Raw genomic sequence first — 24,350 nt, 5'->3', positions numbered from 1 at the left:
TGGATTAAGGTCATAACCGGTCAATAATCATGAGATTACCTACAACCTCAATCAAAATTAGACATACTTTAATAATAATGGGGCCAAACGGAAGCAAACTTAAAGATTTGTCCAATAAGCTGTGCTTATATGGCATGGCAAAATTTCTCCATAAACACATCATAATAACTCACCCATATCTATAGAATTAACATCTTTGTACATCCAGGAACTTCAAACTCATAGTCAACCAAATGAAAGTTTATATAAATATGTGATACAACATATTCACCAAGATAGCAAAAGAGTGACAAAAGAACAAAAACAAAGTCTCGAATCGTGAGACATTCGGGTTGACTCCTCTAAACTGACATCCTCTCATAATCTTCACCGAGGCTGGATTTGGACGTCTCTTTGCTCACCTACATACACATGAATAAGAGTGAGCGAAAGCCTAGTGAATAATATCAAATAAGAAAGTTATATGAATGAAAATTCGTAACAGTCATATCGAATGGCCTTAGGCCCATTCATGTTCTATCTAATACATCAAACGGCCTTGGCGCAAATGTATCAAACGGCCTCCAGCCCAATTCGCTTGCGTCAAACAGCCTTTGGTCCAATCATCTATATCAAATGGCCTTTGGCCCAATCTTTCATGTCAAACGGCCTTTGGCCCAATTATCTATATCAAATGGCCTTTGGCCCAATCATTCATGTCAAACGGCCTTTGGCTCAATTATTTCTATCAAACGGCATTTGGCCCAATCATTTCTATTAGACGGACATTCGATTGAAATTGAAAAATCCATAGAGCTCATACAGAAGTAAGCATTTGGAAGTAGCATACTTAATACATTCTTATTAATATTACTCACAGTGTTCTGCTGGTGGATTTGCCCTTGCGCTTGACCCTACAGATTTCATAACACATTGGGTCACAAGCGATTCAATATGTTCTTTAATTTATTTATTTCTCGTAGGCTTCTTTCTTATCTTCTTAGTCCATTTACAATGCTCAATGCATGCCTAAGAGTGCTTAGAAATGAAAGTGAACGGAAAACAAATCATAAAACACGTTTTCAAAATTTCTGAAACAAGGCTTTCTTCTTGAACGCCGCTTTGGTAGCTCGAGCGGACCCTTTTGGTTTGCAAAAGTTCTGGTTGCTTGTAATTTATGCTGGAGTGAGATTTTTGATGCTCGAGTGAGGAGTCATGCAAAGCAAGGTACGCTCAAGCACAGATTCGGCCGTTCGAGCCACCGTGCTTTTTCTGCAAAACTTCTGGGAGCTACAATTTCACGCTCGAGTAAGGGTTTTCTCACTCAAGCGGACAGGTCGAATTCTGGGTTTTTCAGAATTCTATTTGAAGCTCAAACTTGATATTCAAAGGTCCAAAGCTCATGTTTTTGGTACAAAAAACATAGGAACACATTACATAACATGAGAACACAAGCAATATGAGACCAATTATTCAAAATCATGGTCCATTTCCAAAATCATTCCCAATTCCTGTCATCAATTTCAAAACTCATATAAACTTCATATCTTCATCAATCATGCATGCATGTTAATAATGGACTTTAATTTCACTTCAAATGGTATAAAAAATGCTCAAAGTTATAAAACTCAACAAGACTATGCATGCATGTGTGATTTGGTGCTCAATTCTCCACATTTAACATGTTACATGCTTGATCACACAAATTCATGACAATTCTTTACATGCATAGTTATATTGACTTCAAATTCATTAGAACCAACTCAATTCTTGTGATGACCGGTGCAAAAGCCGTATCATTTCTTTTGTGTTACGTTGGGTAAGTCATTGTCGAAAATTTCTTCTCTAAACATTCTTCCGGCTGCGTTATTTTTTTTCTGGGTTTTCACTCGTTTCGGAGGGTGCAAGGTCAACTCCGGGGTGTCGGGGGTAAAGCCGAAGTTTTTTTGGGCTGGAGGGCCAGGGCTGCACGTGCGAGGCCTTGGGCTACATGTGCGGGGAGGGGCAACACGTGTGGGAGATCAAGCCGCACGTGTGGGAAGGTAAGGTTTGAGTTGTGTGCACACTGCCTAAAAGGCAGGTGCGGAAGTGTGGTGCGGGGAGGACTGCACATACAGGGGTGAGAGTCGCACGTGTGGGAGAGGCCGCTTCGCACATGCGGGAGAGGGCGCCGTACGTGCGGCCAAGCATGTTTCAGTCTCATTTTTCATGAAAAACAACTATGTATTGAGTTTTTGCTCCTTTTTCTCTCATTTTCTGATATATCACTCTCTCTCTACAATGTTTCTCTCATTTTCTCTCATCTCTCTCTACCCAAACCCTCAAAATCTTGTATCTTCTTTGATCTCAAGAAATCCGTTGAGATTTTGGTGCTAGTCCCTTATACCAAAATGATGAGCATGACGAGGGCTTCGTCTTGACCGGTGGAGATCGTATTCCGACGAGGTTGATTTTTGAGTTTTTTCTCCTCTTCTCTCTTGAGGTAGGGATTTCCTTGATTTTCTTCAATGCTTCACCTATAGATAGACATGTGGTATATTCTATTGCATTAAAACCATGTTGTTATGGATTCCTTTTGAAAATCGTGAATGGGGACCTAAGATGGGTTGTGTAAGGTTGAGATTTGAAGTATTTATTATTGTAGGGTGTATTTTGGAATGTGGACTAACATAGTTATATTTAGGAAGAGGTGAAATCCCAATTTTTAATAATAATGCTCATATGATAAAAAGGGGTTTAATTTGTGGAATAAGCATGCTATGAACTTAGGGATTTAAATGATGAATCTTGTTGATTTATTAGAGGCAAATCGAACTTCATGACATTTTTAACATTGGCTTGGTGTTGTGAATTAAAGAAGTTGATTAATGACTTGGTTGTACATTTGTGATTAAACCGGGTCTTATGCTTCTTAAAACCTACTTTGTGATTGGGTTGATTACAATTAAAGATAATGAATTGAAAATTTGTTAATTGTTAAAAGGGATTTAACCATGAGATTTGAATTATTTGGGTTAAACTTTCATTAAGTAGAATTGAGTATATTATGATTGTGTAATTGTAGACACCCCATTTTTGACCGACCTTAAGACTCAGACGTCATCGATTGAGTGCTCGGTGATTGCGCATGTTGTGCTCGTTTCAAGGTTTCGGAGTTTTGGCTGAGAGCCTTGCCTCCGGGCCTCTGAGCTCTTTGTGCTTTGGCTCGATTTTCGGACCAAGTCTTGTTTTCCTTGCCTGAGGGAGGGAGAGGTCTTGTAGACCACTCTTTTGCGGTCATAGACCACTTTTTCCGTTTAGAGACTATTTTCTGATTTTTCGAAGCCTTCGGTCTCGCGCCTTGTCTCGGGACCACTTAACGTTCTCCGTTTGGCGTGGTTTTTGAACCACACGTTGTTTCCTTGGCCTAGAGGGCCACTGTGGTTTGGGAGACACTTTTGTAGTCGTAAACCACTTTTGGTGCCTGTCAGCTAGTTTTTGAGGCTCCCGGCTGCGCGCTTTGCCTCTTGAACTTTCGTCTTGCATCCGTTTTGGTACAAACCTTGTTTTCCTTGTTTGGAAGGTGGTACAAGGGTGGGAGACCAGTATTTCCCCTTGGAGACCACTTTTCCTCCTCCCAGCCAGTTTTCTGGTCTAACAACTGGTCTCCTTGATCTTTAGACCATCAAAAGTGGTCGGCCACCACACCTTTTGCTTGTTTTCATGCTCTGGACCTTCTCCCACCATGGCTGGCCAGTTGTTGTTCTGGTAGACCACTTAAAGTGGTTGGCCGACCACTTTAAGTAGCTGGCCGATCACTTTAAGTGGTTGGCTGCTTTTTGTCACATTTTTGGAGATATTTTAGGCAGCTGGCACAGCTAGAGAGCATTTGAACCATCCTCCATACACGTGTATGGAGGGATGGCCATGAGCCTTAGCTTCTTGAAGAAGCTTATGCTTTTGTTCTCTATAAGAGGGAGGCTCCTCCTCCCTCCTCTAGGTTCAGAAAATTGAGGCTTGAGAGATAGATATACATTTGTATCTATTCTTCCTTGTTTGCTCTTGTTTTGTGCTTAAAAGTGTAGTTTTGTCTTACTTTAACACACAAACACACACTCAAACACCATACTCTTGGAGTTGAGGTCCCTTGAGGTTGTTTTTGGAGTTCTTGGACTGGTTTAAGCTCGAAAAACCTGTTGGAGTTGCAGTTTTGAAGGTGATCATCAAGGGTGAGTTTCTAACCCTTAAAACCTCCATTTTTGCTTAAGCTTTTGAACCTATTTGCATGCTATTTTGAGCTTAACTTCCTATTGTAAAAAGTTCTATATTTTGGTGTTTAAGATTTTTGTTTAAGGTCACTTTTGTGTTTGGGATTGTTTACCCCCTCTTAGGCCTTGTTTGGCCTTGTTCTTGTGCCTTCTTTTTAAGCTTTGGGATCACCTTGTTTTGGCCTTCTCACCACTGAAATCCAGAAGGATTTTAGTGGTGGGGATGGTGTTTTAAGGTTCCAAAAAGGAGAGGGTCCCTTCTCCTTGTGTCTTCAATACTTGCCTTGAATGCCTCATGTGTGAGCATGTTTGTTAAGCTTGTGTTGGCCATATCTTAGCTTGTATTTGTGGTTATTTTGCTGAGGCTTACCACTATTCTTGCTTGGATTGGTCATTCCATGCATGGTTTATACACTTGTAGTGTAAATCACACATACTAGCTTTGTATGCTTCATGAAGTAGCATGTCATTCTAGCTTATGTTGAGTCCATTTCAGCATGTTCTTGGTGTTGTTTTGCCATGTCATACCTCTGTTAGGGTTTGGTTTGGTCACCTCTTGCATGCTCCATGCACTTATAGTGCAATTCCATGAAATAGCCTAACATGCATCATGCTTTAACATGTCATTTTAGCATGCTTTTCGCTTAACCTTGAGAAGCTTTTGTCCATGTTTTAACATGCTTTAGCTCTAATTTTGGTTGTTTTGGCCATGCATGACTTGCTTTGTATAGCCATGGTTCAATCTAGCTTGTTAGCTTTGTGCATCAAGTCCATTAGCATACTTTACTTGGACTATGTGAATGATTTGGGATCTTTTATTATGTGATTTCAGTCCATGTTTCATGCTAATGCACTTGCATTTATCACTTATTCAATGCGTTGGAGGGTTTGCCCCTTTATGCCCTAACATGAATCATTGCGTATGCCTTCATGCCTTAGCTTGCGAGCCATCATTTCAATGTGTTTTTGGGGTTATCTTGCCATGACATAACTCTGATTTTTGTTGGTTAAGTCATCCCATGCTTGGTCTTAATAGGTGTAGTGTAATCCACCTTATTTGCCTTGTATGCATCATGCCTTATGCCCCTCATGCTAGCATGTTTTGGCTTCCTTCCATGCATGTGTATCATTTTGACATGTTCTAGGACTGTTTTGGGTTGCCTTTGCCATATCCTTCATGCTTTGTATAGCTGTAGTACAATTGGCCTTACTAGCTTTGTGTTTTGTTGGCTCATGCATGTTATCTTTAAGCTATTTAGATGATTTGGCATCATTTAATACTTCATTTCAGAGCTTATAGCATGCTTATATTCCCACTTCTTTCATGCTTTGAATGCCTTTAAGTGTTGTGCATTGTTGCCTTACTTGAAGCCTAGCATGTATGCCATCTTACATAGGCCTTTGAGCCTCCATTTTAGCATGTTTTGGTCATTGTTTTGACCTATTTCAGCTCTTTCCATGGTTGGTTCATGCATATGTGCCATGTATTGCATGCTCCCTTTGTCGTCCTCTTTACTAGCTTCATGCTTTAAGGACCTTTGCATGCTATGCTTACTTTGTTTGAACGATTTGGCATCATTTCTTACTTAATTTCAGTGCATTTAGTGTTGTTATACTTCTATGTTTATCACTCCTTAAGCACTCTTGAGAGTTGTGCTCTTAGGCCTAGTTGGTTAGCCAATGCGTTGTGCATGCACGCCTTGCCTTTTTGTGCCTTTGTTTCATCATCATGGCCTCTATTTTGGACATGGTTGAGGTCTATCCATTTTGGTTTAGGTCCATTGAGCATTGTGTATGCCATGTTACATCGCATCGTACATGTTATGTTATTGTTTGCATTGCGCATGCTATACTCTTGATTCGCATTGTGCATGCCATGATCATATTGCATTGAGTATGCTAGTTGCATTGTGTCATATTGTTGCATGCTTATGTTGTCTTGCATTGAGTATGCATACATTAGCATTGTGCATTGTGCATGCCATTAACCTTGTTAGGTTGTTCATGTTGCATGCTTGTGTTGCATTTTGTTTGGAATAGGTGTTAGTCCAAACACGAGAAACGAGGGACGTTTCATACTTAAAGTGATGAAATGTGCCTCAATTCCGGTCGCCGACGCTCTTGATCATACATGATAGAGTTTTAGGGTTTATGTGTTTACTTGTGTATTCATTTCATATGGAATTGTGCAACTTCGCCTCTCGGCCATTATGCATTGAAATGCGTGATTGGTGGCCCGAGGGTCGAGAACCACACTCCCTTGAGCTCATGTAATAATAAGGGGGATGGTTGTGCACACATATCTTGCAAATACATTGCCATGCCCTTTCTTGCTCTCTGTTGCAGCAAAGTGGAGTTTGGCAGCAACAACTGGTCGGCCGACCAGTAAACCTGGCTGGCCGACCACTTTTTCTAGTTTTCAGCACAGAAAGTGGTCGGTAGGTGGTCTCATTCCTCAACAACTGGTCGGTAGCCCTCCCACAGGTTCCCATGGTGGAGTTTAAGCTTTCTGGAGCTTGGTGCAAGGTTCTGAGGACAATTGCAAACAGAGACAAATTGGGGCATCGCGACGGATTTCAGAACAAGGCGACCGGGCATGCATGCATTCTTCTCCCTCTAAAAGCTCCTGTTTTATTGCTTTCCTTAGCTGCAAAGCTTAGATAGCTAGCTTATGCTTTGTTTTGTACTTTAATAGTTAATGCGTTTAGCTATTTCAATTTATTTTGTAATAATTAGTTAACTAGGATTAGTTAATTATTTTGTTTTGTAATAATTAGTTCGATTAGCTTAGATTAGCTAGTTAGCTTCTTATTCGGTCCCTCCGTCGAGAGGGCCTATTATTGTAATAAGCGTGCGTGTGTGTGATGCATGTCTTCCAACCCCCATTTTTTTCTCCCTTTTACTTAAATGCTTACGATGGTTAGTTTTAAGGCATATTTCGATTAGCAAACTTTATGCTTTGCATTCGTGCATCCATTCATCTGTCTTGCATGCACCGGGCTCGGCGCATCATACTAACTGCATTGTATTTTCAATACCTATTTGAATACATGTACCAAGTTGCATTTCACATGCCATCTTAGAATAACCGAGCCTATTTTAGTTGCATTCTCGCATGTGTTGCATTAGCCATCCTAACATGAACTAGGATCATGCATGATTTCTAACTAGTTCTCTATTTTGGCTCGGAGTACACTGTGAGTGTTTACACTTTAGCATACCGCATGTGTGGTGTTGACTGCCATGAAAGCATGCTTGCCATGAGGCTAACTGCTTACTTGATATAACTGCCTGAATGCTTGTGGGTGAAGGTTGGATTACTTGAATTGGAACAATTCATCGAATCCCGAATTTAGCCTACTTGCGAATAGCAAACTCCAAACCATTTTCAAACGAACATGCAATGTTTTGTTCCAAATTAGGCGATTTAGTCTATACTTGTATGCTGTGCGCATCACGTAGTAAGATTAGCTAATTAATCGGAATAAGAGCACATGTGTTTTCAAAAACAAAATATCATGCTTAGTACAGGCCGATCTTTGATCGGGCGAGCGGGGGTGCTCATTGCATGACCTTCCCCTCTCGTACCCAAGTTCCTGAGCCGAGGCAACTTTGGTGATGACGGACACATGGCCTTAGGCATGAGTCAGGGTTTCCTAAATTCCCCCAAAATAAAATATTTAGGTGGTGACTCTATATCTGGCAAAGCAGTCCATGTTTGGCACTTCTTTATTAAAATCAATTTTCCAAAACAATTTTCTGGATTTGGACTCTTTCGTGATTTATCGGTCTCACATGGCACATTGTAAGATTAGATTCAGAACCGTGACATTTGAGTCCGAACTGTAGTAGCTCAGAACAAAACGAGATCCGTGTGCCCTCGTGAGTGCGGATATCGGAGAGTTCCCGGGAGCGCGTCTACAGTAATCCATGTTTAGATTTTTCCTTGTCTAAATGATGGGAATTGAGTTATGGATGGTATAGTTGGTGCATTGTAAATTGGTGAATTTTGGAAATTAATATCAAAAGAAGAAGTAATGATAGCTATCTTTTAATTGAGAAAAGAACGTCCAGTAATAGATGAAACCTTGGGGTAGTGTTGTTATTGGCCTAAAACCTCGTGGGAATTGGTTAATGGTATTATGTGCATTCACTACGTTTTGGCTTAGAGGCTTTGTCCTTGGTCATCGGTGGAGGATGACATTGTTGTGTTGATTAGTTGTGTATATGTATTACACTTGTTGGTTGTACTTTATCATGTTGTGATGGTTGAGAATGTGTGTGCTGCACTGAGAATCAGAGGTACCATTACCTTTCAGCTAGCGCCTGGAGAATTGGCTGTGTGCGTTGCGCTAAAAGTCAGAGGTACCATTCCCTTCCAGCTAGCGCCTGGAGAATTGGCAGAGGTACCATTCCCTTCTAGCTGGTGTCTGGTAAATTGGCATGTTATTGTGGAGAGATGTATCATTGGCTAACCATGTTTCAGGCAGGTAGAGCAGAGTTTATTTATCATTATTGTGCTAGTTTGACTGTGTGTCATGTGTTGTGACGAGTAAGATTTTGTAAGATTGGATTGCCCTGTATTTTGAGTAGATGTGATCAAATATATTTGAACGTGCTAGAGAGTGGTTGAGGGGAAATTCTTACCATGAACTATTTGTTAAAGATGACTCATTAAATTTGAACTTAAGATTGAGAATACGATGAACGTGTAGAAACAGACTTTGGTGTTGTACCAGATTATTAATAATGTGAAGAAACGGGATTTGATGAATGTGTTTTCGAAAATAATGTGGAGGTTATGTGGTATTTTATTACAAATGGAAAATACGGTTATCGGGTAACAATTGTTTAGATGAAAAATGGGTAGTAAAAACAAACCTTAATGTTGTTGAATAAATTGAATGTTTTGAGAAAAGTATTTATGTAAGTATACTTTGGTTATAAAATGTCACATTATTTACATGGTATGAGACGAGCATTAATGATCATAGCTATCTGTAAGTTGTTATTGTTGAGGATTGTAGACCGCCCCGAACTCCGCTCCACGCGCGAGGGCGCGAATTGTGGTTCTAGCTACTACAGTTCGGACTCCTGTCACGGTTCTGAATCTAATCTCACAAAGTGCAATGTAAGACTGATAAATCACCAAAAAGTCCAAATCCGACGAATCATTTTGGAAAATCGATTTTAATCAAAAAACGCCAAACATGAACTGCTTTGTCAGATTTTAGAGTCGCCACCTAAGTGTTTTGTTTTTGAGAAATTTAGGCTCGTGCCTAAGGCCACGTATCCGTCATCACCAAAGTTGCCTTGGCTCGGGACCTTGGGTACGAGAGGGGAAGGTCCTGAAATGAGCACCCCCGCTCACCCGATCAAAGATCGACCTCTATTGACATGATATGTTGTTTTTTTGAAAACACATGCGTTCTTATTCCGGTTATTAATCTAATTTACTATGTGATGCGCACAACATACAAGTATAGACTAAATCACTCAAATTGGAACAAAACATCTCATGTTTGTTTTCAAAAATGGTTTGAAGTTGTTACTCGCAAGTAGGCTAAGACGCGGATTTGCCACTCAAGTGGGCTTAGAAAAACATGATTTGCCACTCTCAAGTGGGCTTAAAACGCACATTTTGATGAATTGTTCCAATTCAAGCAATGAAGCCTTCATCCACAAGCATTCATGCAGTTATATCATTTAAGCAAATAGCCTCATGGCAAGCATGCTGACATGGCAAGACTTACACACATGCAATATGCTAAAGCGTAAACACTCACAGTGTACTCCGAGCCAAAAAAGAAGCTACTTAGAAATCAATGCATGATCCTAGCTATGTCAAGAATACCTGATGCAACATATGCAGAATGCAACTAAGATAGGCTCGGCTATTCTAAGATGTCATGTGAATGCAACTAGATAACACGTATTCAAATTGGTATTGAAATACAATGCAGTTTGAATGATGTGCCGAGCCCAGTGCATGCAAGACAAAATGAATGATGTACGCATACAAAGCATAAGTATTCTAATTGAAACATGCCCTAAAACTAACCATCAAAAGCTGATAAATAAAAGGGAGAAAGACATGGGGTTGGAAGACATTCATACACACGTGCACACTTATTAAAAAATTCGCCTTCTCAACGGAGGGTCTGAATAATAAGCTAACTAGCTATGCTAATTAAACTAATTATTACAAACCAAACTAATTAACAAACTTCGCTAATTAATTATTACACAACCGAATTGAAACAAATAGCTATACTAAGCTAGTTGAGATTTTACACAACAAATTGAATGACTAATCACGCAAACTAATCATAAGCAGTGAAATGGCCTTGCGGGCAAGGAAGAGATGCATGCTCGGTCGGCTTCGCTCGGAAATCCACTGCCGTGCCTCATGATGCCTCTGTTTGCACTGTTTTAGACTTCTGAAAATTGTGCCAACTTCCAAGATGCTTCTAATCCACCTTATGCGCATGCTGAGGGGTGGTCGGCCAAGAGGAATGGCCATCGGCCAAAGTTAGTGGCTATCGGCCAATTGTTATAGCCGATCGGCAGATTAGATGGCCGGTCGGCCACTGATTCCTGCAATTTCTCCTTTTTTGCTGCAACAGAGCACAAACAGAGGCATGTCAGTGTATTTGCAAGGAATGTGTGCACAACCACCCTCCCTATCATTTCTTAAGCTCAAGGGAGTGCGGTTCTCGACTCTCGGGCCACCAACCGAGCATCGCAATGCACAATGGCTGAGAAGCCAAGTTTGCACTAGTCAATGTCAACGAATGCACACAAACAACACATAAGGGCCTTAACCTCTGTCATGATTGATCAAGAGGGTCGGCGATCGAGAAATGAAGCATGTTTCATCACTTCAAGTATGAAACGCCCCTCGTTTCTCGTATTTGGATCAACGTCCAATCCAAACACAATGCAACAAATACAACATGATCAACCTATCAATGCTAATGGTATGCACAAGATTCTATCATGTGAACAATGCATGCATGGCATGTTTGAAGGCTAACGCATCAAAGCAAGTAAAGAGCATCATACAAGAGGCATGCAATACCAAGCTTAAATGACCAAACTAATCCCGGACAGAGGTTAAACATGCCAAAACAGTGGCCTAAACATGCTGAAATGGGAACTCAAAATTCTAGAAGAACATGCACACATGTTGGCCTATGAGCAAGGCATAATGGCATAACTCATAAACACAATGACGAGTGATAAACTTGAGAGTATGGCAAGGATATAAGCTCTGAAGTACCATGCCAAATGATTCCAAGGCATGCAAACATCACAAATATAGCATGCTAGTGGTCTCAAAACTCAAGACTAGTGAAGCCCTCTATGCCATAGCTATACAAAGCAAGCCCCAAAAGGCCAAGAACACTCAAAATAGTCTAAAAGCATGTCAAAATAGTACCAAAACATGCATGGAGTATAGCCAAGACAAGCTAGAATGATGGGCCAAAACACCAAGTATAGTAGGCTAGTGAGCAAGGTTTACACTACAAATGTAAGAAGCATGCAAGAAGTGACCTTATCGACCAAAATTAGAGCTAATTCATGCCAAAATAACACCAAAAATGGGCCGAGACTAAGCCAACACATGCTAGAATAATAAACTAACTCATTAGGCATGCAAGCATCACAAAGAGAATTTACACTACAAGTGCATGAAGCATGTAAGAAGCAACCAAGACAGCCAAAAACAGACTCATGGCAGGTCTAAAAAGTCACAAAAAAGTGCTCAAAAAAAGCCTCAAGAAGATAGAAATACATGCTCTTTAGATGGGCCATCAACACAAGCAAGCAAGACAAGAGAAGGGGGGGACAACCCTCTCTATTTTGAGCCTCAAAACAAGTTTTCCACCACTGAAATTCCTCTGGAATTCAGTGGTTTTAAGACCAAAAAGAAGTTGTTTGAAAAGCTTGAAAGTTAGCTCAAAAAGCCATACAAGCCAAGAAGCAAAAGGGAGGAAACACCTCCTAGCCAAACAAGGCTTAAACCAACACTTTTAGGACTGAAAAACAGAGGAAAAATAGAGGTTTTTTTAGTTCAACACCACTCCAAAAATAGCCCCAAAACAATGGGAAAATGGTGGTGGAGCAAGTGTGCAAAACAAATACAAAAGAGGAGAGTTATACCTCTTGATGCACAACAGCAAAATAGCCTCTTTGTTGGCTCAAATGACCTTCCAACAGTCCAAAAATAGGCTCCAAGGGACCTCAGCCCATAGATATGCAACTTTGATGAAGGATGCCTAGGCAAACTAGTTGTGTTTCTCTACTTCTATGCATAAAATGGCAAGAGAGAGAGGCTTTAGAGAGAGAGGCAGAGATTAAGCTCTGAATTTTGTAGAGAGAGAGGGAGTTTAGTGAGAGAAGCTCTAAAACTTGTTCAAGAATGTTCTTGTTTACAAATTGGGAGATATATTTTCATATATAGCAAAAGCAAGAGTTTTGGTTGAAAATATCTGATTTGGGACAGCTGGAGCAAGCTGGAAACAGCTGAAGGAGAAATATCTTCAAAAATTCTGAATTTGTGTCACTCTTGGTAGACCGGCCATCTTTGGTGCCGACTTGCTACTTGTGATGGCCGATCGGCCATCTCCATGGCCGATTGTGCACATTTGTGGCCGATAGGACATTCTGCTCTACAAATCCAACTTCAAATGGGCATAAGTCCTTCATATGGACTCCTTTTAGGTCATTCTTGTGTCTAAATTGAAGCTCCGGAAGTAAGCTTTCCAATGGTGGCAGCCTTGCATCACAATTCCAAGTGTGCTAAGAGATATCCTTCTTTTAGTGAAGACTACTTAGTTTCGGTCCAACCGGATTGATGCCTAACTTCAACCAACCATATCTTCCCCATGCGGACTTGGCTTTAGGATATTCTTGAGTGTAAAATGAAGCCCCAGAAGTCTTATTTCCAACGGTAATGGCCTCATATCTTAAATCCAAGTATACAAAAGGATAGGCCTAATTTACCGAGGGATGCCCGGCTTTCTCTTAACGGTTCATGCCCAACTCTTTCCCCAGCTGGGTTTCTTCCCTCTTCTCCAATTTTCCTCAACTCCAAACCCCTAAACAAGGTGTTTTGAAAGATTTTTCAAATATTTCATCTCTCTTTCATTCATTTCCACATTGTCCTTGCTCAGTTTACCGAAAAGCATAACATTTAACAAAATGCGAGCCTTGGAACATCGTAAGAACCTATTTTCAAAAATGTTTTGAAAGAGAGGGTTTTAAGGTCTAAAATCTTTTGATCAAGATCATTTTGGTCCAAAAAAGGGGTATGAAGCTGGGATTTGATTCTCTCCTTGCCGAAGAAATTGAACCTTTGCACTGCACAACTTTCAACACCAAGTAAACCATCAATAACGCCCAAGTCTTAAGGGCGGTCAAAAATGGGGTGTCTACAAGGATCATGTTGAGATCCCTACTGGACTATATGTTTATTCCAAGTTGCAAATCTTTTTTAGGTGAATATCGAGATGTGCTACAAGGTCATGGATCTTTCTTAATTGTTGGCCACAGGGCCTTTTTATGTGTAGGCGGAATGCCATTGATGAAAAAGGGTTAAACCCTTCCTCTTGATTTAAGTGATGTAAGCCTATGGGCAAATTATTTAATTGTACTCTCTTGTTGCATTCATTTTTTTTCATCTGAGTGAGAGGACTCTTATTGATGTATTTCTTGTAAATGTAATGAGCTTCTGTGTGTCATCTCTGAAATGGAATTTATGATAATGGCTTGGGTAATGAATTCCGAGTAATAAAAAGTGGGGCGTGACAATTCTTGCTCTTAGTTACATATCTTGCTTGAATTCACTCAATCATGAACTTAAACTCATAAAGTTGAGTTCAATTACTCACCTAGGAGCCCCAATCTCCCAAATTCTAGCGAGTTCTTGAGCCTAGCCTTCCAAATCTTCAAGATTTGAGACAATTTTACAATTTTCCTCTTCCTCTCTCTAGAACCGGCCCTCTCTCTCTCTCTCTCTCTCTCTCTCTCTCTCTCTCTCTCTAGAGTGTGATTTCAGCTAAGATAAGTTTAAAAAAAGGAATTTGAGTGTATATAGGCCTATTTATAGGCTTGGCTAGTCAAATTGATTAAGGCTAAGTAATAATGCTCTAATTTAATCATTTTGAATCTAATTATTTTGATCTGAATCAATTTCTAATTAAATTTCACCGTAGGCTCTAAAAATTACGCTAACCATAATGGTGTAGTCAATTTCGGTTTCTGTGGCTGTGGCTGATAAGGCCTTCAATTTTAAGTTTACAATAGTAAGTTGAACATATTTTCCTATGGTGAATATATATAAGGTCAAAATCATATTTAATCATGCAATTAACACCCAAATTCAAATTAATCACATAATCACAACATAATCACGATTAATTAACTTAACACAAGATAGGATTATCACAGAATGATTTTCTTCGGGTGTCCACTCCCTGCCGCATAATAGCTGGCAAATATGGGGGCGATCTTTGAAATAAAAACAAAAAGGGTGTTTTAAATTGGACTCTTACAGATGGACTCATGGCTTGCTTTCTATGGTTGTGAATGTTTAATTGTTGTGATTGATGACGTGAATAGTGATTGTCATGGTTTGGTTATTATGAATCTATATAATTGTTAAAAATTGCATATGGAGATAAATGTCTTTGTAAAGTTTTGCTGTAAGGATACCATAATCTTATTCAATGGATTAAATACTTGGTTAAAAGTGTTCCTACTGGGCAATAGCTCAACCCTATTTTATATTTCAGGAATTGATGAAGCACCACCTCTTTGATGGATGGGATCAAGCAGTGGCTCCTTTTGGAAATAGTGATTCACATGTATTTTGTTATTTTGAATTGGGATTTTTGTAACCAGACTATCAATTTATTTTGTTGTTATTGTACGCCCTTGAGGCTTATATTTTGTAAGGCCATCTAGTTCATTGAACTGGTATATGAATTCTGAATGTTGTAGGATTGTAGCTGGTGAATTGTAATCCCTCGCCTCTTACTTCAATGAAAAAGATAATTTTTGGGTATATTCTTGTATTTGTGTTGGCATAGTCCTGTGAGAGAATTTCAGGGTGTTACATTAGGAGTATCTTAGAAATGAATTAATATATGCACACACATCTATTCTTGTATGTATATATATTTATTTATGATATTTCACTTCTTTTTCTTCAGAGACCTTTTGAGGAATCTAAAGCGTCACAAGGATGAGGATCTTCTTAAAGGTCAAGCAGTCAAAAACCGAAAGGTTCGATGTCTTCTTAATATTGTAGTTTATGGCTGTTTATGTAAAATTGTTCTCCCAACCTCCATTGGACAGGAGCACTTGCAGTAATGGACCTTTAATTGAATATTTCTCTATTAATTTCTTGTTCTCACTTTGCAATGTTTTGGTTTTCCAATCTTTGGAGGTCATACAGTTGCTCTAGATAAGAACTATGAGTGGGGTTTTCACATTTAACTACACTTGCTGCTTGTTGTATAATCTTTTCTCATGAACTTGACCTAAAAATGTAAAGCTTTTTTTGCTGTTGCCATCATCAATAATTAGCAAAAAAGCATATTATCTGTGGTAGTTAACATCTGTTTGTGTTTTTTTCTTGTAGTAGCTCTCTGCATTTGTTTTCTGAGCTTTTTTTTTTTTTTTCCTCTCGCAAAACATTTAATAAACTTTTTCATTTTTCATTTTTTTTCTTTCTTTCTTTTCCTTTAATCTTTTCTTGTAGACCTAAAAATGTTTAGGTTCCTAAGCGTTCCCATCATCATCAATAATTATCAAAAAATTTAATTATTTGAGTATATGGTAATTAACCCTGTTTGTGGTTTTTGTTCCTGTAGTAGCTTTCTACATTTCTTTTCTGATATCGTTTGCTAAACTTTTTCGTTTTTCCTTTTGTCTTTCTTCCTTCAAGGTTCTCTGGGACAAGACTCTTGAGTTGAGATTCTTGCTGCAAAAAGCATTCTCAAGTTCTAATAGACTTCCAAAGGTTTGTTTGATTGATAAATCTTGCTTGTCTATGGTAATTTATGTTCTATCGGAACCTTATAATTGAAACATGGCAAATTGTGTAGGAGCCACTCAAGTCTTCATTCTGTGACAGTAAGGTGAATGAAGCATATTCAGATCTAATTACCTCATCTAAGAAGACTTTGGATTCTCTACTGGAATTATAGGAGGTAAGAGATTATCTTACCCATTTATTTGCCTTTTTTCTTTTCCGTTTGTGTTGTGTAGGATTCTAACAATGGGATGAGTAGCTGATGCTTTCGAAATGTTATTAAAATTTGATGTACCTGTCAATCTCCGTTCCTTTGTTTTCATGTTATGCTTATTTTGACAGGCATTACTTGAGAAGAATCCATCCATTGCTCAAGCCATAGATGGTATGTCAAGTAATTTTTTGTAGGCCATTCTGAAACAAGAGTGTTAGGCATTACTTTCTTTCAAATTCTTTGTATCAAGTAATATAATAATGCTTGTGTCCTCTCCTTCTGCTTTGAGTAAAAAAGTTATGAAAGTATATCCTTTAAATTTTTCTTGAAGACTCTGTTTATCATGAATAAACTATTAGGCAGCACTCTCTATGATATATAAGATTGTCATTATGGGAATTTTGAAACACCCCCCCTCCCAATTTATACTTTGGGATTATATCTCTATGTGACTTTGTATGTAATGGTATCTAGAACATTTTTTTACAAATGTGCAATTACCAGTATGTGTATGCCCAAGGAGTTGAGTTGTTTTTCTTCTTTCTAAGGTAACTCTGGCCAACCTCCCAAGTGTTTAGAAGTTTCTAGGAGCTCAAATGGAGAAGATGATGAAGAATGGTCGCAAATATCTGGAATGCACTCAAGGTATTTGTACAATCAATATTCAATTGCATTTCTTTTGTAGAACATTAAATATTTGAGATGGATAGAGCCTCTTAAACTAAATTGTTGGTTGTAGTAAAATTTTTGTTGAACTTGCAATTTTTGTGGATAAAGTGACATTTTGTGTTTACATGCTTCATGTCATGCTAAAGGTATTTAATGTTAAGGCATTTGAAGGGGTGTGATCAGTCGAACTCAGTACTCTAGCAAAAGGGGGCTTATTTACTTTCATGGTATTTCCAACATGCCTGTTAGGTCACATACTAGGAGGGGAATGGTGGCGCTGCTCTGTTTATCTTACTATGTTGTATGGTTAATTTTGAACTTATGTAACTCTGTATTGTTGAGAGCACACAAGCTTCACCATCTTACATAAATTGGTGGTTACTAAGAGCTTTGCCTTATTTTCTTTATGCTATAAAAAATAATAAAAAAAAAATGTTTAAGATCTGTGTACAATTGAAGTGTCCTGGAAGTTCTCTTTCGATCCTATTTGAGAATTCTATGCACAGCAGGTCAAAAGATTCCTATCATCTAAAATGTTGACATGATTTTTTTTTTTTTTTGGATAAAATAACATATTATAAAAGAAAAGGCACCAAAGGGGTGCACAACCCACATACAAAACAACTATAATTGTTATACAAGAACAACCTATTCTAGAGCCTCTCTACAGAATCCAAAAATTGGTTCAAGGATAGGTTAATCATCCTGGAACACCAACTATACAATATACACAAAATAATTTTCAAAATGGGCATTTCATTTCCAATAACCGCTCTTCTATTCCACTTCCTATATCATCCAACAATCACTAAAGGAACCAATCATGAAGCCCTTTTTCTTTTTCTTTTTACCCACTTGAACACCTCCTCCAAGACCAAATAAGCTCCATTACCTTCCTCGAGAAGACCCACTCAAATTCTGTGAGACCCCTAACCTTTGTAAACCCTATTAAGTCCCTAAATTTTGAGTTATTATAATAAATCCCTTAGTTCTTCGTTTATTCACAAATTTAACCCTAGAATCGAAAACGCATCACAAATAAACTCGTACAAAACCAAATTGACCTCGATAGCTTAGTAATCATTTTTACACGCTAATATTAATTATTTAACTATGAGGCCCCTGACCTTTGTAACTTTATTTAGACCCTTACTTTGAACTATTTCGATATAGACCCTCGATCCCTTATTTATTTTCAATTTTAGCTCTAGAGCCGAAAACTCGCAAATCTTGATTGAACTCAGGAACTCAGGATCATTTCCAAAGCAAATTAATTCCCTAACTATATTTGCCGATCAAAAACCCTAGGCTTTTAGTTCTCATTACGACTCGCTGTTTAATTTGAAATAAAGAAACTTTAACCGAATGGAAGTTCCAAATCCTAATTAAATTAAATTCTACACTTAAATAAATGTTCCAATACATGAATTAAACCCAAAGCCCTCACATTTTTATTAAATTTCTAATTGACCCAAACTAGTACGATTATGCATATATATATATATATATATATATTTGTACCTTTCTTAAACAAATAAATTTGTACACAAAATATCTTCAAATTATACACAAAAAAATAAAATAATCCCCTCAAATCATTATCATGTAGCCAACCACCCTAGATGCTAGAGGAACCCTTTGTTGTGTACTTTTTGGGACAAGAATGCTTGATTTCATGAAGATTTTGACTAAATCCCCAAATCATGAAGATATGCTTGTACTAATTTTAAATCTAGTTCTATCTTGACCAAACTAGGACTAAATCATGTTCCAAGTTATAATTAATCTTCTTAATCAACCTTCATTTCATCCATTCCAACCAATTACAAATTCTTCCATCCAATTCCAACCAAGGGCTTTTTAGACTTTCCACCACAATTTTTTTCTTCTTCTATAAATAGGACCTCTCCCGTAGCAGTTTTGCACATCAAACACATTCACACACTACACATTTCAGCTAATAAAGAGAGGAGAGAGAGAGAGAAACATAGAGGAAGAGAGCTTTGGTGGTAAAGGGAAGGAAAAAAGAAAAGAAATTGTACAAACACTTCACTAGACAATCAAGTAAGCCACAGCACAACTCTCTCTTATTTTTCCTTTGTAATACATGCTCTTCGAAGTTTTAGACATTCATTTCAGATGTGTTTTGATGGCACTCTTGTGTTAAAAATGAAAGGAGTTGAGCCTTGATTCTACCATTCTTGTATTTCTCTTAATCGGTATAAAACCTTTTTCCATATCAATCTCTCAAAATTTCCAAAGGCACACCTTCACCTTAAATTTCTAAGATTAATACATATTATTTAGCATGTTTTTATCTCAAGAGAAGTATAAAATTTCCCCTAGTTGACCTCTTTTCTCACCAACTTTCATATTTCAAGAACTATGCCAAACAAATCTATTTTACAGCCAACTTTCGAAAATTCTAGAAAAATGTAGAAAACTCTTCTAGACCTGAATTTTATGTGAAAATCTTCCTTAAGGAGTCAAATTTCAAGGAAAATTGGTTTCATTGAAAAAGAGTGAGGGGTTTGTGAGAAAACCCAATTTTCGTAACGATCGACGAATCTAGACAGAGCTAGAGTATTTCTGAAATAACTAAAAATTGGGAAAATCTATTCCATTTCTGAAAAATGTTCTGAAAACTAGATAAAATTCTCTATAAACCATAGGAAGGCCGGATTTGGGAAAAGTCTGAAATAGTCCTTTTAATCTTGATCTTTAAGCGACTCTGAATCTGGAAATTCTATTTACATTGATGTTTTGTGCTCTTGACTTTATGAATATGCTTACTTATATATAATCATTTCTTGGTATGATATGATACATGTCATGGTTTTGTATTTTTTTTTCCTTGATGATGCTTTTATCTATGAAAATTTATTTCAATTGCTTGTGCTAACTAACCTAAGACATGTAACTCAATAGGAAACTTAATTGGGATGGTATTGGGTTTTTGATCACTTGAATAATGAAGAGATGATAATGTGTTGTGGATTAATGGGAACGTGTTCCCTAATTGAAGGAAAGTCTTGCGCAAGCGGTTGTATCAAAAACCTTGAATGGATCGGTTGTATTCGGACCCTAGGTGCTTATGATGGATAAGGTTGGAGGAGGTTACGCGCAAGGCCCTTATTTTACCGTCTCTTTTGAGGTCCTCAGTTGGCGCTATGCGATATATAACTGTTGGTAGGCATTTGGGGTAAGGTCTGCAAAGTAGCAAAAGAGGGAGGCATACCGAATAATCTGAGTCTAATTCTTGTGATTGGGAGGATAAAATCTCTTTGGGGGATTTCTAGATTACTAACATCTAACCTTGTAATCCTTTATTATTGAATGATTATCATGCTTCATTACTTTCTTCTTAGAAATATGATGGTGTATTGGATTGGGAAAAAGAGGCGGGGTGTGTGTGCGCTTACTAGGCATTCAAAGCTCGTGGCACTTCATGCCAGGTATTAAAGACTATTAGACCGGTCGAAGGCAACACTAAAGCATTTGAAGATGTATGGCTATCCTATTAGAGTTAGGAACTAGTTATGTAAACACGATTTGAGTTTGTAAGTGATTAATCCTTGTTGTAATTAACACCTGCTTTGTAATTATTAAATATATCATTTGTAACCTATCCGTATACTCCGTCAACTCATGTAGGCCTTGTGTTAATACTGTGTCAAGATCTGTCAAAAAGGCAGCTTTGTTATCTAAGGTGGTTGGACTTAGAAGGGATGATATATTGACTCCTTCGACCTTCCAGGGATCTTGCTTGGTTATTAAGCAAAGGACTCATTAGTGACATTTCCTACTCTTGTAACCTTAGATAAACCATGTATTTATTTGTTGATATATTATTTAATGTTCCTGATTTTTGGGGCATCACAAATTCAGACAATGTGAGAGCCAAAAATCACAACTCCTACACCACCTTACAATGGATTAGTTATGATTTGATGTCTTCCTGTCATGTTTGCACATAGAACACCAATTAACATGCACTTACCTTCTTTTAATCAAGTTGTCAATAGTAAGGATATTTCCATGAGCCGCACACCAAACAAAGAAAGTTTCCCTAGACAGAGCCTAAGTATCCCAGATTGCCCTCTAAGAAAAGGAAGACCCTTTATGACCGAAATGAGCCTCATAGTAAGATTTCACACTAATCAGGACAAAATTAGACCTCTTCCACTGCATTGCATCACCCCTGTCTACAATTCATAAAGCATATAAGCGCCAAATAAAACATATAACCTTTAGAAATTGGCCAGCAGCTTGTCAGATTTTGACCAATTAACTTCCAATTTCTTCTTTGGATTTTGTTTTGTTTTACTATTTTTTCTGCATGCGTTCTTTAGAATTTTTTGTCCAGTTCACATAAATTCAGCATTCTTGATGTTACTGAGACTGTTGATGCTCCTGTGTTTGCAGAATAGCTCATTTTAGAAACAAATCGATAGATAAATGGCAGAGGAAGTCCCAGGTGACAACTGGTGCTGTTGCTTTTAAAGGCAAATTACATGCCTTCGATCAGGTTTGTCTCTATGATTCAAGTGATATCCTTGCACTTTTATGTTATGTTTGGTCCATTGGAATAGAGTGTAATGGAATGATCATTCCATCAGAATGTCCATTCTCATGTTTGTTTCTTGGAAAAAAAGAAAAAGAAAAGAGAGACAATGTATTGCAAATGGAATCACATTCACTATTGTAAAGGAATGGTCATTTTATAAGGAAGTTAAGAAATGACCAATGCGTTCCAATGTACTTCCATTTCAATGAACCAAACACTATCTTAGAGGTGTAATGGTAGTGGTACTTATTTGATTCAGTCATCCACATACAGAATATTAGTTAGCAAATTGCTGCTTATATGAGGGATCCAAGTAGAATGATAAAGGGAATGCAACAGAGCTGGTCGGCTGTTTCTATATTTGGGATTGTAAGTTCATAAGTTTTCCCTTTTAATTTATTCGAAAGTTAAACAAGTTTACTGTAATGTGATTATGGAAAATGCATGTACAATAAGTTTTACCTTTTTTAATATCTATGGGTTTGTTAAACTGTTAATTACCTGCTATTGTTAATAACAGGTTCCAGATGTAGAGAGCAATACCAAGGAGTAGGTCTGAATTTATACTACTTCAGTGACTTAATGAGTTGTTTGGCATAGCTGTAATGACCCAAAATTTCTTTTTTTAAATAGTCAGTGCATAATTTAATTGAGCAAATTTTCGGATTTGACTCCTGTGTAAATCTATGCGAAAACTGTTTGGTTTTATATTTTTTAAAAATAGTTCCTAATCTCAGAAAATTATGATATTTTTATATGTTGTTCTCATATGAGTCTAGCAAGTTGGAAAAAAATTTCAAAATTTAATGATATGTATTTATTTTATGAAAATTCGCGGACTGATTGATGTTCAGTTTAATTCATATCAAAATTTTGTTATTAAATTTTGAATGTTTAGACCATGACTTGAGATAAAGTTTGTTGGGTCTATTCTGGTATATAATTGGGCTATATTTGGCTTATGGGTGAGAATTTAGGTCAAGACCCATGACTTAGATTCAATTTAATTTGAGTATGTCTAATGACTCATGATTAATTGTTTGGCCTATTTTAATTATGTGATTGGTAGTGATCACATTGAGAGTCGTTATTATTTATTATATAAGATTATAATATATATTTGAAAGTTAAATTTATTGTGTGTACCATACGGTGAAAAATTATATATTTTTGTAGTGAATAAAAATGGATGTATATTTTGTGATGTACAAAAATGTTATATTTTTGTGATGAGAAAAATTATATCATTTTGTTATTAAATTTTAAAATATTTTACAATATATTTTATATTAAGTTTTGTGATGTTACATCCGTGGGGAAGCGAACCCATGTGGGGTTGTCCCCTACGCCCTTTCCCTTTTTCCTTTTCCCATCAGACTTCTCCATTTCTTCTCCATTTTGCTTTTTCCTCATTTTGGTGAGCAGAGGGCCTGCCTCACTACTTCGGTTCTCTCCTTCCCATGGATATTCAAGCTTTGACCTTAGAGTGGGAGTCTTTAGAGTGAAATTTTGCAAAAGTTTTATAAATAAAATTCGGAGAGCTTGTCATGATCTTCGCAATGGTGGTCTCGGATTTATGATCGGGTTTGCTTTTCGGATTTGCTCCTCTTCATTATTTGAGGTAGGGACTTTCTTCATATTTTTACATTAAAGCTATGTTAGGGTTACTTTGAGAAAATATGTCATTTTAAGAGGTATTGCATATATATATATATATATAATTTTAGATTTTTGTTTGGTAATTTTTGGAAGAAAAATTATGTTGAAATATTAAGAATGTTGGCATTTTGAGATTGATTTTGGGAAAATCATTTTGTGTTGTTAATTTTGTAAAAAAAAATCCGAAAATAAAATTTAAAGGTTGTATGATTGTATTCACATCATATTATGAATGATGATTTATTTTGAGAAATATAAAGTTGAAACATTTTTTATCTTTGATTTTGCAATTTATTTTTGAGAAAAATAAATTGATATTGAGGAATATTGTGTAAATTGTTAAGTTGGGATTATGGAGTTGTTTTGAGATTAAAAACTTTAAAACTGTTACATTCATGATATTTTATGAAAAATGATATGTTGATGATTTAGTTGTATTCATTTTTGTGTAAATAAAAATGTGAAATGTGGGTTTTTGAACTCATAACTTTGAAAATGTTACTCTTGGGCATATTTCATAACATTTGATGTAAATATCATGTTGGTTAGGTAATTTTAGGGGGAAAAAAAGTGGTGAAATTGTTATTGGTAGATAATTTGGGGCAAATATTACATCTTTAAGTTGGCATGAAAAATGGTTATGTTAAGATATGGTTATGTTAGAGGGATGAGACATGTGAGGTTAAGTTGGTGTTATTAATTTGAAAGATGGTGAATATAATGAATTTACTAATTTGATGAATTAAATTAGTTTAGTTAATATTTTAAATCCTTCGTAATTAAAGGGGTGTTATTGGGTTTTTAATTCCTAACTTTAATATTATGAGATTAAAAGTGACGAAGTTGACCAAGGATGAGGTTTGGAGAAATAAGCGAGATTAAGTTGTTGTGGTATGGTATTGGGTTCCTAGTTTTACTAGTTGAGTAATGTTATAATAATAATTTCATACTTCAAAATTCTTATGAGATATT

The 24,350-nt window shown here is 37.1% G+C and overlaps 1 pseudogene; it reads left to right on the top strand.

Annotated features, from left to right (window-relative positions):
• The first annotated feature begins 14,787 nt into the window (after window positions 1–14,787).
• On the top strand, window positions 14,788–22,272 carry LOC114284455 (uncharacterized; annotated as a pseudogene).
• Window positions 22,273–24,350: the final 2,078 nt, after the last annotated feature.

Source organism: Camellia sinensis, chromosome 4 (assembly GCF_055761805.1).
Source record: "Camellia sinensis isolate YWXY chromosome 4, ASM5576180v1, whole genome shotgun sequence".
In the NCBI taxonomy this organism is placed as follows: domain Eukaryota; kingdom Viridiplantae; phylum Streptophyta; class Magnoliopsida; order Ericales; family Theaceae; genus Camellia; species Camellia sinensis.
Note: the sequence above shows the minus strand (reverse complement) of the source record. Positions and strands in the feature narration are given on the sequence as shown.